We start from the raw sequence: 12,736 nt of genomic DNA on the forward strand, positions 1-12,736 counted from the left end.
TAATTTTTTAAAAATTACATTTTCATTGGTATTAATCATGAGAAGTTGTTCACCTTTTAATCTACAACTAATTATCAGATATGCATGCATTTTTTTTCTATGAATTGCAGCTGTTGTATTTTTGTGAATTAATCCAATGCATCAATTCCTTTTGGGTTTTCACCTTAAACGTTTTTGTGGCATACAATTTGTATAATGTGAATTTAGAAGATAATAGCATAGGTAAGTCTAATTGGCTTACTGGGGTGCTACAATGGATCCTCACCTATTTATTAACTTTTTAATGAGTTGATTAGTCTCTAAATCAGTAATTCGCAAAGTTTAGCATATATCAATGTCACCTGGACAGCTTGATAAAATACAGATTGCTCAGCCCCATCCCTAGCTTTGCTGATTCAGGAGGTCAGGGGTGGGATCATGGAATGTGCTTTTCGAACAAGTTCCCAGGTGATGCCAGGCGATGCTGATGTTGCTAGACTAAGGACCACACTTGGAGAACCACAGCTCTGAAATATTCCCTGGGCATGGTACTTGCAATACATACTTTATACCTAATAATTTGTTTCAGGACACACAAATGCACATGAGATTTGATACATACTCTCAAAAAGCTAACAATCAGTTAAGTGGTAATTCACTGACATGTACACATCAAAGTAATGTTAGACACATGTAATAGGCCAAGATTGGGGATGGGCATTATAGGCAGATGGAATAACATAAATAAATGCATCCAGGGCTATGGATATAAGATCAGCCTGGCTGGCAAAGTCAGACTCATGAAGGAGATTAATGGGAAAACCTATCTGTTTTGTCTGTCTCAGGTTATTTTGAGGATCAAGTGAAACTTAGAAACAATAACAACAAAAAAAGCAAAGTCTGTGATCAAGAAGAATTACTCTGTTGCAACAATATAAACTAAGAAAAAAATACGCAAAATTCTCTGCTGCCTTGGGAGATGACCTCATGATGTGTATCATTTACTTTTAATACTTTTATTTATTTATTTTTGAGACGGAGTCTCGCTCTGTCGCCCAGGCTGGAGTGCAGTGGCGTGATCTCGGCTCACTGCAACCTTCGCCTCCCGGGCTCAAGTGATTCTCCTGCTTCAGCCTCCTGAGTAGCTGGGATTATAGGCACGTGCCGCCATGCCTGCCTAGTTTTTTATTTTTAGTAGAGATGGGGTTTCACCATGTTGGTCAGGCTGCTCTCAAACTCCTGACCTTGTGATCTGTCCGCCTCGGCCTCCCAAAGTGCTGGGATTACTGGTGTGACTGACCGCGCCTGGCCAATGTGTATGATTTAATAGCCAGCAGCAACAGGCCACTAACATGCCATCTGCTAACAGGGGCTCTAGCTATTAACATCCACAGAGCTAAAAACTCTTATGTCTGATCCCTTGCAAATGGCGAAGACCTGGCTGAGAATTATTATCTCACGCTTTCAGAGAAAACTTTGCTTGTCCTGCACTGAAAAATCTGGCTGCAATAATCACATGGAAGAAGGTATGTTTGTTGGCATGGTTCATGGGCTGGCTTATGACTTCTAAGCAGAAGATACAAAATAATATAAAAATCCTGCAACATGCACAATGTAGCTGATATTCATGTTCTCTTTAAATATCTTAACACTGACTTACATATTTAAGGGTGTGGAGTCTTTGAGCTTGGGAAGCATCTTATTACTGAGGTACAAATGCTAAAAGAGGGACATTTCTTCTATCTACCGCATTTTCAGTGAAAAGATGCTGAAGGTGAATAAACAGATCTGCAAACCCAGTTTTGTTTAACTTGGCAACAGCAGTAAGTAAGTATCACTGGACACAGAGACACTGGAATAGAGTCTTTAGTCTTATTCATCACGTCTGACCTTGGGCATATTACATGGTTTTCGTGAGCCTAGGAAATCATGCGGCTGAACGAGCTGAAAACTAAGATTCTTTCCTTTGCTAATAAATTTCAGCAAACGATAGGAGTAAGAACGGCTGTCTAACGAGACTACCAAATGCTACGAGACACAACAACCAATGTCCCTTCACCTAATGGATACAGCTTCTTAACTGTTTATCCAAAGTCTCCCCAAGCAAATTCTAAATTATTCTAAATTATTTGAGTAACAAAGATTGGGCCCTTATACCTGTGACGTGTCTGGCAATGACAAAGAATGTGGAACAGGGGAAGCATTTAATACATATTTATTGAAGATCCTGTGTCCTTATTTCTTCAATCTCCTTGCTATTCACAATGGCAAATGATATGAATATACATATATATATCCTATCATGGTAAATATATATAACATAAATCTTACTGTTTTAACCATTTTAAGTGTAATGCTCAGGGTATTAAGTATATTTCACGATGCTGTGCAATGTGATGGATGATGCATCACGGCCATCCATCTTCCCCACTGAACTATTTTCAATATTGCCAAATTGAACCTCTGTGCCCTTTAAACACTAACTCCACAGTCCCTCATCCTCTCAGCCCCTGGCAATCAGCATTCTACTTTCTGTATCTATGAATTTACTGCCCTAGGTACCTCATGTAAGTAAAGTTCCATATAAAACACTTTACAAAATTTGCATGTCATCCTTGTGCAGGGGCCAGGTTAATCTCTTTAATCATTCTAATTTTAGTATATGTGCTGCTAAAGCAAGCATCATATATATACTTCTTTTTTTCGAGATGGAGTTTCGCTCTTGTTGCCCAGGCTGGACTGCAATGGCGCGATCTCAGCTCACCACAACCTCTGCCTCCCAGGTTCAAGCAATTCTCCTGCCTCAGCCTCCTAAGTAGCTGGGATTACAGGCATGCACCACCACGCCTGGCTAATTTTGTATTTTTAGTAGAGACGGGGTTTCTCCATGTTGAGGCTGGTCTCGAACTCCTGACCTCAGGTGATCTGCCCACCTCGGCCTCCCAAAGTGCTGGGATTACAGGCGTGAGCCACCGCGCCCAGCTTTTTTTTTTTTTTCTCTTTTGAGATGGAGTCTCGTTCTGTTGCCCTGGCTAGGGTGAAGTGGCAGGATCTCAGCTCACTACAGCCTCTGCCTCCTAGGTTCAATTCTCCAACCTCAGCCTCCCGAGTAGCTGGGATTACAGGCATGTGCCACCATGCCCGGCTAATTTTTTTATTTTTAGTAGAGACAGGGTTTTGCCATGTTGGCCAGGCTGGTCTCGAACTCCTGCCTGACTCGGCCTCCCAAAGTGCTGGGATTACAGGCGTGAGCCACTGTGCCCAGTCTATCACATATACACTTGTGAAAACTTCTAAGACTTCCTTACAAATAAAAGTGGTGACTGAGAACTATGCCATATACTTAGTGATATCTCAGTGGTGATGATAAAGTTAGTTTTTATTTGACAAAATCTATTTGCTATCAGAATACTATACTTAAAAATCATAAGCTTTAACAATTAAATCGCATGTATAAAAATTTTAGAGAACATGCAGCTATAGCAACTTCAATGCTGTAACAGGAAGCTGAAGACATAGGTCCACACCTCAATATCTGCCCTCAGGGGATGGGCAGACAAATTTCAATGCCCCCCCCCAACCAAAAGCAAAGACACAAAAGGCATGTACAAGAAAATACAAGTTGTTGCCAAGCACTGTTTCAAAGAAATAAGATTTAACTCATGCTTTAAGGAGCATATGTAAATACATAATAATTATCAAAAGACAAACACATTAAACAGGCTTTTTTAAACGCACTATCTGAAGTCAATGAATCCATCAACAGGAGCTGAAATTAAGTAACACCCTGGCCTTGACCCTCTGACCCCGTTTCATGCTCGAAGTCCAAAGCCTCTTCACAAATAGTGTTTAGGTGCACACCAAGTCAACATTCCTTTGGACACGTCTCATAACTTGGAACTGGTTAATAGATGGATCCACTATTTTTGATGAGATATTATAACTAACCTTCTATGATTTACTTTCTAAAGCAGCCCATAGTGCATACGGCAGGAAAACTGTTAACTAATAATGGCGCTTACTCAGAAAATACATGCAAAATTTGTTTCTGAGTTGAACACCAAGAAGCAAATTAACATGTCTTCCAAACTCTGTCTCACATGAAACAAACTCATGTCATTCCCAGTTAGTGTTTGTGGAAACATATTTCAAAATTAATCTCAAAATTCGGGAAACATATTTCAAAATTAATCTCAATTTGGATTCATCTCCATACTCAGGGTGGCAAACATCACTGATTTTTTCCCCTCCTCTTTTAAAAAATGAACCTTGAAGGCAGATGCTTGTGAAAAACAGAATAACCAGCCCTTGTTCCAGTCTAAAATCATTGGTTGTTCCCAAGACTCTACAAAAAAAGCAGGACACATCTGCTCTAGTGTTCCATGCCAGGAAGTAGTCCCACAGCCACCACTGTGGTCTGACTTCACTTCCCAATCATTTTAATTCGGATTTCTTTTTAGATTTTGTTTCAAATTACAGGGCCATACAAACGAGCTGGTGAGTTGAGAAAATAGCTTTGGAACTGCATTGGATCATCAAAAGAAACAGCAGACTTTGGCGTGGGAGACCATGCCTCAGGCTCCATCCATTTGGTTGAGGTGCCCACACATGCACAAAAATAAAAGAATGGCATAAAAACAGACAAAAACTACTGACATGTCAGTCATCATGGCTTAAGGAAAAGCTCACAAATAATTTCTCTGGAATCTCACCAAAATTTGGAGTAAAAGATGATAGCATGCTACATCAGTTCTCTTGCTACTTCTAAAATACTAACGTTCCTGAATGGGGCTCAAGGTGGAATCATTTCGAGGCAAATATCAGTTCTAGTAGATAAAAGTGTTGTTTAAAACCTCATTAACATTATATATAAATATTCCCCAAAATGATCTACAGATCCAATGCAATCCGCACTTTTTTTTTTTTTTTTTTGTAGAAATGGTAGTGGGGGCAGGGGGTGAGGAAGATCTTAAAATTCATGTTGTAATGCAAGAGACTCCAGATACTCAAAGTAATATTGAAAAAGAAGAACAAAGATAACGGACTCACACTTGCTGATTTCAAAATTTACTACAAAGCTACAATAATCAAAACAGTGTGGTACTACAGTAAGCACAGGCACACAGATCAAAGAAAAGAACTAAGAATTAAGAAATAAACCCATATTATCTATGGACAATTGATTTTGTGTAATAGTGCCAAGACCATTCAATGGGGGAAATAATAGTCTTTTTCTTCCTTTTTTTTTTTTTTTTTTTTTTTGAGACAGGGTCTTGCTCTATTGCCCAGGTGGCGTGATCAAGGCTCACTGCAGCCTCAGCCACCCCAGGCTCAGGAGATCCTCCCACCTCAGCCTCCTGAGTAGCTGGGACTACAAATAGATGCTATCATGCCTGGATAATTTTTTTGTAGAAATGTGGTCTTGCCATGTTTCCCATTCTGTTCTTGAACTTCTGAGCTCAAGTCATCTGCCCACCTTGGCCTCCCAAAATGCTGGAATTACAGGCATGAGCCACTGCACCTGGCAAGAATAGTCTTTTTCAACAAATGGTGCTGGGACACTGGATATTTATATGCAAAAGAATAAAGTCAAACCCCTACCTCACACCATATATGAAAATTAAAATGAATCAAAGATTTAACTGTAAGAGCTAAAACTACAAAACTCTTAGAAGGTAACAGGTATAAATAGTTGTAACCTTGTTTCGGACAATGGTTTCCTAGATACCATACCATAGTAACTGCCACAAAAGAAAAAACTGATAAAATAGACTTCTAAATTGAAAATTTTTGTGTGTCAAAAGGATCCTATTAAGGAAGTGAAAATACAACCTACAGAATGGGTAAAATATTTCCAAATAATGTATTTGATAAGAATTTAATAGTATCCAGAATATATAAAAATTCTTACAACTCAATAATAACGGCAGGCCGAGTGCAGTGGCTCACGCCTGTAATCCTAGCACTTTGGAAGGCCGAGGTGGGCAGGTTGCCTGAGCTCAGGAGTTTGAGACCAGCCTGGGAAACATGGTAAAACCCTGTCTCTACTAAAAATACAAAAATTAGCTGGGTGTGGTGGCGTGTGCCTGTAATCCCAACTACTGGGGAGGCTGAGGCACGAGAATCGCTTGAATCCGTAAGGCGGAGGTTGCAGTGAACTGAGATCATGCCGCTTCACTTCAGCCCGGGTGACAGAGCGGGACTCTGTCTCCAAAAATAAAAATAAAAATAAAAATAAAATTAAGAAAGTAAGGTAAACAACCCAATTAAAAAAATGGGCAAAGAATCTGAATGTACATCATTTATTTGAACTGAACAAAATAATCCATAACAAACCATTGCAATCGCATGAAGAAAACACTGTGGCTGATATTTAATTCATCAAATTTCTGCCAGCGTCCATTTGGAGCACAATAAACAAGATCAATATACTGCACTGAATTATACATATTAAGGTCAACAATTTGTCTGCCAGAATGGTAGAGAGCACAATTTTTTTTTAAAAAAGGAAACATTTTTTTACATTCATTATTCCTAGAAAGTGTATTCTTTTTAATGTAGCTAAAAGGATTTACTTTTTCCTAAAATTATGGAGTAGAAATACATAAAAGAAAGTATCTGTTTGCCAATGGTAAAACTATAAAAATCATTCAGGAAAACGGATGCTGTATTACATGTGAATTTTTAAAGGTCATTATCAATGACTTCCACAGATCATCTGGATGACATATGCACTATATTTACAGATTCCATAATTAAACTCCAAAGCAAGAAAAAGAGGGCTTACCTAATATCACAACCAAAAAAGGCATAGAGAGCTAAATGTATACAAAGCACTCTACTAACCACCACTATGGGTGAGTTCGACACCTGAGGTCTGTAACCTCAAGTCTGCAGACAGACCAGTTGGGGACCTAAGGTATGAAGTGTACTGGCATTCACACATTTGTATCTTGCTGTGTGGAGACATTTCAACATGGCAGTCCAAATGTCAGAAAACTAGGAGGCTGTCTTAATAGTATACCGTACTTTGCCATTCATTTGACAAAGCATTTTCATTTATAAATGAGTGGTTCTATTTTGAAAGAGAAATTGTCTTGGGTCAAAGATATACATTTAGACACAGGCAGCTAAACTTACAGGCCTCATGTCTGTTAGTTAATAACACTAGGGAAAATATGAATAAGGAGCTCTGAGACTATTATGAAACCAATGGGGGAACAAGGTTTTGGTTGTTGATAATATGTATAAATGTTCTTGGCCAGATGTGGGGGCTCACGCCTGTATTCCCAGCACTTTGGGGGGCCAAGATGGGCAGACCACCTGAGATCAGGAGTTCGAGACCAGCTTGGCCAACATGGTGAAACCCTGTCTCTACTAAAAATACAAAAAAATTAGCCAGGTGTGGTGGCACATGTCTGTAGTCTCAGCTACTTGGGAGGCTGAGGCAGGAGAATCACTTGAACCCGGGAGGCGGAAGTTGCAGTGATCCGAGATCGCGCCACTGCACTCCAGCCTGGGTGACTGAGCAAGACTCCATCTCAAAAAAAAAAAAAAAAAAGTTCTTATGTCCAAATACTTAAGTCAGCTGTAAACCATTAAATCTATATACATTTAAAAGTCATTTCTTATGAAAAACAAAGTCACACCTATGTTCTTATAAGAACAAAGTGACAGCTCTCTATTTGCTTTTATGATTTTTTTTTTGATGTTCATCCTTGACTAACAATTACGCATAAGGATACTTGAAATTCTCAATAGCATTAAATATCTGTTTTGTTGGACTGGGAAGTGCTATAAATATTCTATTTTAAACCTAGTCTACTTTGGACTCACTAAACCCCCAAATCAACAGGCTTATTAGAAACAGAATATGGAAACACTGTCTTTGAAATAACCATGCTGCATTTTTCCTGAAGAGTGGAACATTGTATCAAGAGGCCACAGTAAAATTGTAATAAAAAATAAGCATCCTTTCATTATTGCGAATTTCTTGATTCCCCGCCACATCTTTCAATCCTGCCCCATTCACTATGCATTTATTCAGCCAGAGATCTTTCCCGCATCTGGTTTATAATAATTCATGTTTTTATTAATTTTGAATGCTAGAAGAAAAAAAATGGGTATGAAACAATTATGCCTTTGTTCCCTCTTTATTTCCTACTGCCTTTCTCATAAATTGGTTATTATAGCATTCTGTAAAACAGCCATCTCTGAAAAGAGCTACATTTTTAGCCTTGAGGTAGCTGCAAAGAGAAGCACACTTTGATAAATAACCTCAGTGCCAATACAAAGAGTAGAATAGAATCCTTTTAGCAGAGACTTAAGGAAGATTACAAAGGACAAAAAAAACACCAATCATTTTAAAGTAACAATTTGACAAAGCAAAGGTTGAAAGGATGAAAGGATTCTGCCCTTTTGAAGGATTAATAAATAATTAAAGCAGAATATGAACATTGAAGAGGAAGCCATATTTTCACTGAAATAATGATTCCATCGTTTGTTGAATGAAAAAATATTAATGAAGACCTACATACATAGTGATTTAAAAGAGAGGAGATTTTATCTCTATACAAACAATGCCTGAGGCCATTCTTTGCAAGAAATCTTCATAATCTGCCTGAAAATAACTTTTTAAAAAATAAAAACATTAATAAATGACTGAGCCTGGGAACTTGCACATAATAATTAAAATTGAATGGAAAAATATGAAATTATAAAATAAAACACGGGCCTTTTATAACACAACAGGACACTTGAAAATTCACACTTATTTGTCATGGGAATAGCTTCAGACTGTGGTTGGCGGTCAAACAGGACAGCACAATTAAATCAAGTAGATGACCAAATAGCAGAGGGTCATGGTACAAAGAAGGACCATGTTGTAAAATTTTATTACTAAAGGTCCTCAGAACCCTGATTTATGCTTTGTTATCTTGGCCAACCACATCCATTTAGTTAGCTTGATCAATCACAGCTTTAGAGGATGCTGTGGCCTAGGAAAGAAATTTCTTTTGTGTGGTGCTTACGCTAGATGTCAAGGAAGGAGTTTTGGTCAGGTCTTTAGGGTTATGGAGGAGCCCACTTCATCAGTCCAAGTTAAGGAGCATCTGCCTTTTTATCCTGGGGACTGGCTTCAACCTTATATTTATAATTACTAATATCTAAAAAGTACCAGGGTCCTTGCTGGATCTTGAGGAGGCAAGGATGACCAACATATATCTGGAAGAGTTCACAGGATGGAGGGTTAGTAGAGACATAAACAAATAATTTACTCCAAGTTAGAGTATGGTATTGGAGGTGGATACCCAGTGCTTTCACATTGAGGTTAAGTAGGGGAAAATTCCACTTCAGAGAGGAAAATAGGCAGCAGAAAGAACACAGATTTTGGACTTCTGGCAGGCCTTGGCTTCCACCCCACTTTCATCACTTTACTATCTGGGCTGGGCAAGTTGGCAAACTCTCTTAGGTTCAAAGTTCAATTTCTTCAACTGTAAACTGGGGATGCTATCACTGAATTTCCCAGTATCTTCACTAGCCCATATGCTGCCTTTGTGTGAAATGCAAGAAAGCCCCACTTCCAGTGGGTGTGCACAATGCCAGAGGGCTTGGCTCCTTGAGTGGGATGTAGAATAAATTATCAGTCTCCACTCTTACCCTAAACCACCTGCCACTGCCACATCTCTATATGGCGGTCCTGTACCTCAACGGGGAACATTCATAAAGAAAGAACGTGACCATCAGCATTATCACAAAGAGGCACTCATTAGTTGGTTACATGGTTGTCACTCAAATGCCAGCTCTTTTCTCCGTTCTCTATGCAAATTAGAAAGGCTGTATAGGACTTGGGCATTTTACTTGAATCTTGAAAGGTGCAACTTTTCAAGCAAGGAAAAACCACAAGCAGCTTTTTTTTTTTTCTTTTTTGGAGACGGAGTTTTGCTCTTGACGCCCAGGCTGGAGTGCAATAGTGCAATCTTGGCTCACTGCAACCTCAGCCTCCCGAGTTCAAGTGATTCTCCTGCCTCAGCCTCCTGAGTAACTGGGATTACAGGTGCCTGCCACCATGCCTGGCTAATCTTTCTATTTTTAGTAGAGATGGGGTTTCACCATGTTGGCCACGCTGGTCTTGAATTCCTGACCTCAGGTGATCCACCCCCGCCGCTGCAGGCCTGCAGCTGTTTTTTTTTGTTTTGTCTTTTGTTTTTAAGGGAACTTGCATAGTTCCGAAAAGGAGGAATTGAAGTGGGAGGGGGCCAATGTGAGATAAGAGGTAGCGTGACTGGCTGGGAGTCTAATGACACTGATGAGAGGACAGGATCTCAGGTAAGTAGTGGATGTGCAGAGATTTCACATGAACACAGAAGGCCGAATATACAGGACTTGCAACTAATAAGAAATGGTGAGGGAGAGGAAGGCATCATGGATAGTTTAGGCCAACCAAGAGAACTCAGAATAGAGTGTGTAAAACAAGTAAATTTCCAGAAGGACATGAGTCTTATACACATTGATTGCAGGTTCAGAGGCACATGGGATATTTGGGGTCTGGAATATGGCACTGGGATTCAGTACGCTGGCTGTGGCTAGACCCATGAATTTGGGATTCACTGAAGTTAGTGGAAAAGTAGCATGAACAGACAGGATGACTCAGGGAAGCACAATGGAAGATACAAGGGCCAGGGCCAGAACTCACAAGCATGATGAACCCTATGCTCTGGTCACAATTTACTGCTCACAAATTTAATGTCAATTTTCCCCTTCACCGATAGCATTCCTTCTTCTCAGCATGACTCCATTCTTCCTCATTTTCACCCATAAAAGAGAATTCTAATTGGAAGCATAATTTACTGAAGCAGATATACCTCTCCCACTAAAGATACTGGCAGTTCCCCAGACTGGTGAAAACCTCTTATCCGTAAAGCACCTGTTACCATTATTTAATTAAACCATCGTATCTCTCTACAGATGTTTGACTGCATTAAGCACATCCTAATTGCTTGTATTTATAAGCACAAACTTCTATACAAAAGGCATGCATTTTTAGGGACTTTAAAATTTTCTCCTTTTGCCAGTGTCTCTGAATTTTAGTATGCTATTTGTACTGAACTGACTCTAAATCTAAAATTTGATTATATACAGAAATAGCAAATAAATGCAACTCAGACTAATGACAAAGCATTTAATCAGAGAATATTAGAAAGACTACAAGACATAACCTGGAAAAAAATCTATGAAGAACCTATTTAGAAAGTAAGCTAAAAGCAACACTTTTTATTATGAGAAATTTCAAACACATACAAAAGTAAAAGGAATAACATGAGGAACCTCTAATAACATTTGGCTTAAGCAATTAGCACCCCTGGCCAATCCTGAAGTTTCAACTATATTCCTACTAAAAAGGGACGTATTGTTTCAAATGTTCCTTCAGATGAAAAAGGACTATAGATGACAACTAGGTTCAACCCAGAAAAGCTATTCTCCCCAGCGAACCACTTCTGTAGCTTTGACCCTAGCAGCTCAGATAGTGTACAGGGTTCATTATTGCAAACTTCTCTTTCTATAGAGAACAGTCATTTAAAAATGGAAGCACCCAGGATTCCAAATGAAAGGTTTTTAAAAAAGATTATCTTTCAGAATGTGGCATCTGGTATATTTAGAATGATATATATGTCATTACTTAAAAAAACCCAACTAATGGGTGGATTGAGAGCATATTACATACACACACACACACACACACACACACACACGCACACACACACACATTAAGAGCATATACATAATATGTTCTTTATTTTTATTATACTTTAAGTTTGAGGGTACATGTGCACAACGTGCAGGTCTGTTACATATGTATACATGTGCCATGTTGGTGTGCTGCACCCCCTAATATGTTCTTAATCCAACCTAATGGCTGTTTTTTTTTTTCTTTTTACAGAAAAAGATTCCATGATACTAATTATCTAAATATCCTCCCTGGTACTGAGATTTGAAGTTTATTGTGCTGCCCTATTCTTGGGCATTTCGTAATATTCAAGATATCTGAACCACCATCTGTTCTGTGGAAGTGTGACTAATTAGTGGCTAATGTTTTCAGTAGTATAGTGCCAAATAAAAAGTTCTAATAATTTAATTATAAAGAGTCAACAATAATTGCTGGGTGAGGGTGGAATATTGGTCATCAACTTTTTAGTCCTTTGCAATGGCTTATTTCCCTATAGTTATTACCTATTGCCACTTCAACTGAAGTCACATGTGAAAATAGGCTTAAGATAGCTGTAAAAAACAAACAAACAAAAAAACCATGTTTTCTAGAAGATTTTAGCTTCAGTTCATTAAGACTGATAAATTATTTCATTTTGTACCTTCTACAACTTTTTGGAGAACTTCTTTACACTTATTTAATACACACTATTTTAAAGGTTCCTTACTGATGTCTATTCTCCAAGTATACCTGAAAAGTATATTTGTTTGCTAAAGAAACTTGATACAGTGAAAAATTAATTGGAAATCTCTGTTCTCAATTCATGGTGTAGACTAAAAACTCCACCTCCACTATCTTCATAAATTCTTGCTCAACACTGAGTTGCTCCTTCTGAACAAAAGCTTGGCACACTATGAAGTTGTTTTTTTTCTTTTCTTTTTTAAATAGAGAGGGGGTTTCACCATGTTGGCCAGGCTGGTTTCGAACTCCTGGCCTCAGGTGATCTGCTCACCTTGGCCTCCCAAAGTGCTGGGACACTGCACCTCCCTGACA

The 12,736-nt window shown here is 38.8% G+C and overlaps 1 protein-coding gene and 1 non-coding gene across 7 annotated transcripts in view; both read right to left on the reverse strand.

Annotated features, from left to right (window-relative positions):
• APP (amyloid beta precursor protein) overlaps positions 1-12,736 on the reverse strand; it is a 284,812-nt gene that overhangs the window by 53,881 nt on the left and 218,195 nt on the right. The window lies entirely within an intron of this gene.
• LOC112206684 (U6 spliceosomal RNA) lies at positions 2,557-2,658 on the reverse strand. Its single transcript, XR_002941117.1, has one exon. It is a non-coding gene; the product is annotated as a U6 spliceosomal RNA (small nuclear RNA).

Source organism: Pan troglodytes, chromosome 22 (genome assembly GCF_028858775.2).
Source record: "Pan troglodytes isolate AG18354 chromosome 22, NHGRI_mPanTro3-v2.0_pri, whole genome shotgun sequence".
NCBI lineage: Eukaryota > Metazoa > Chordata > Mammalia > Primates > Hominidae > Pan > Pan troglodytes.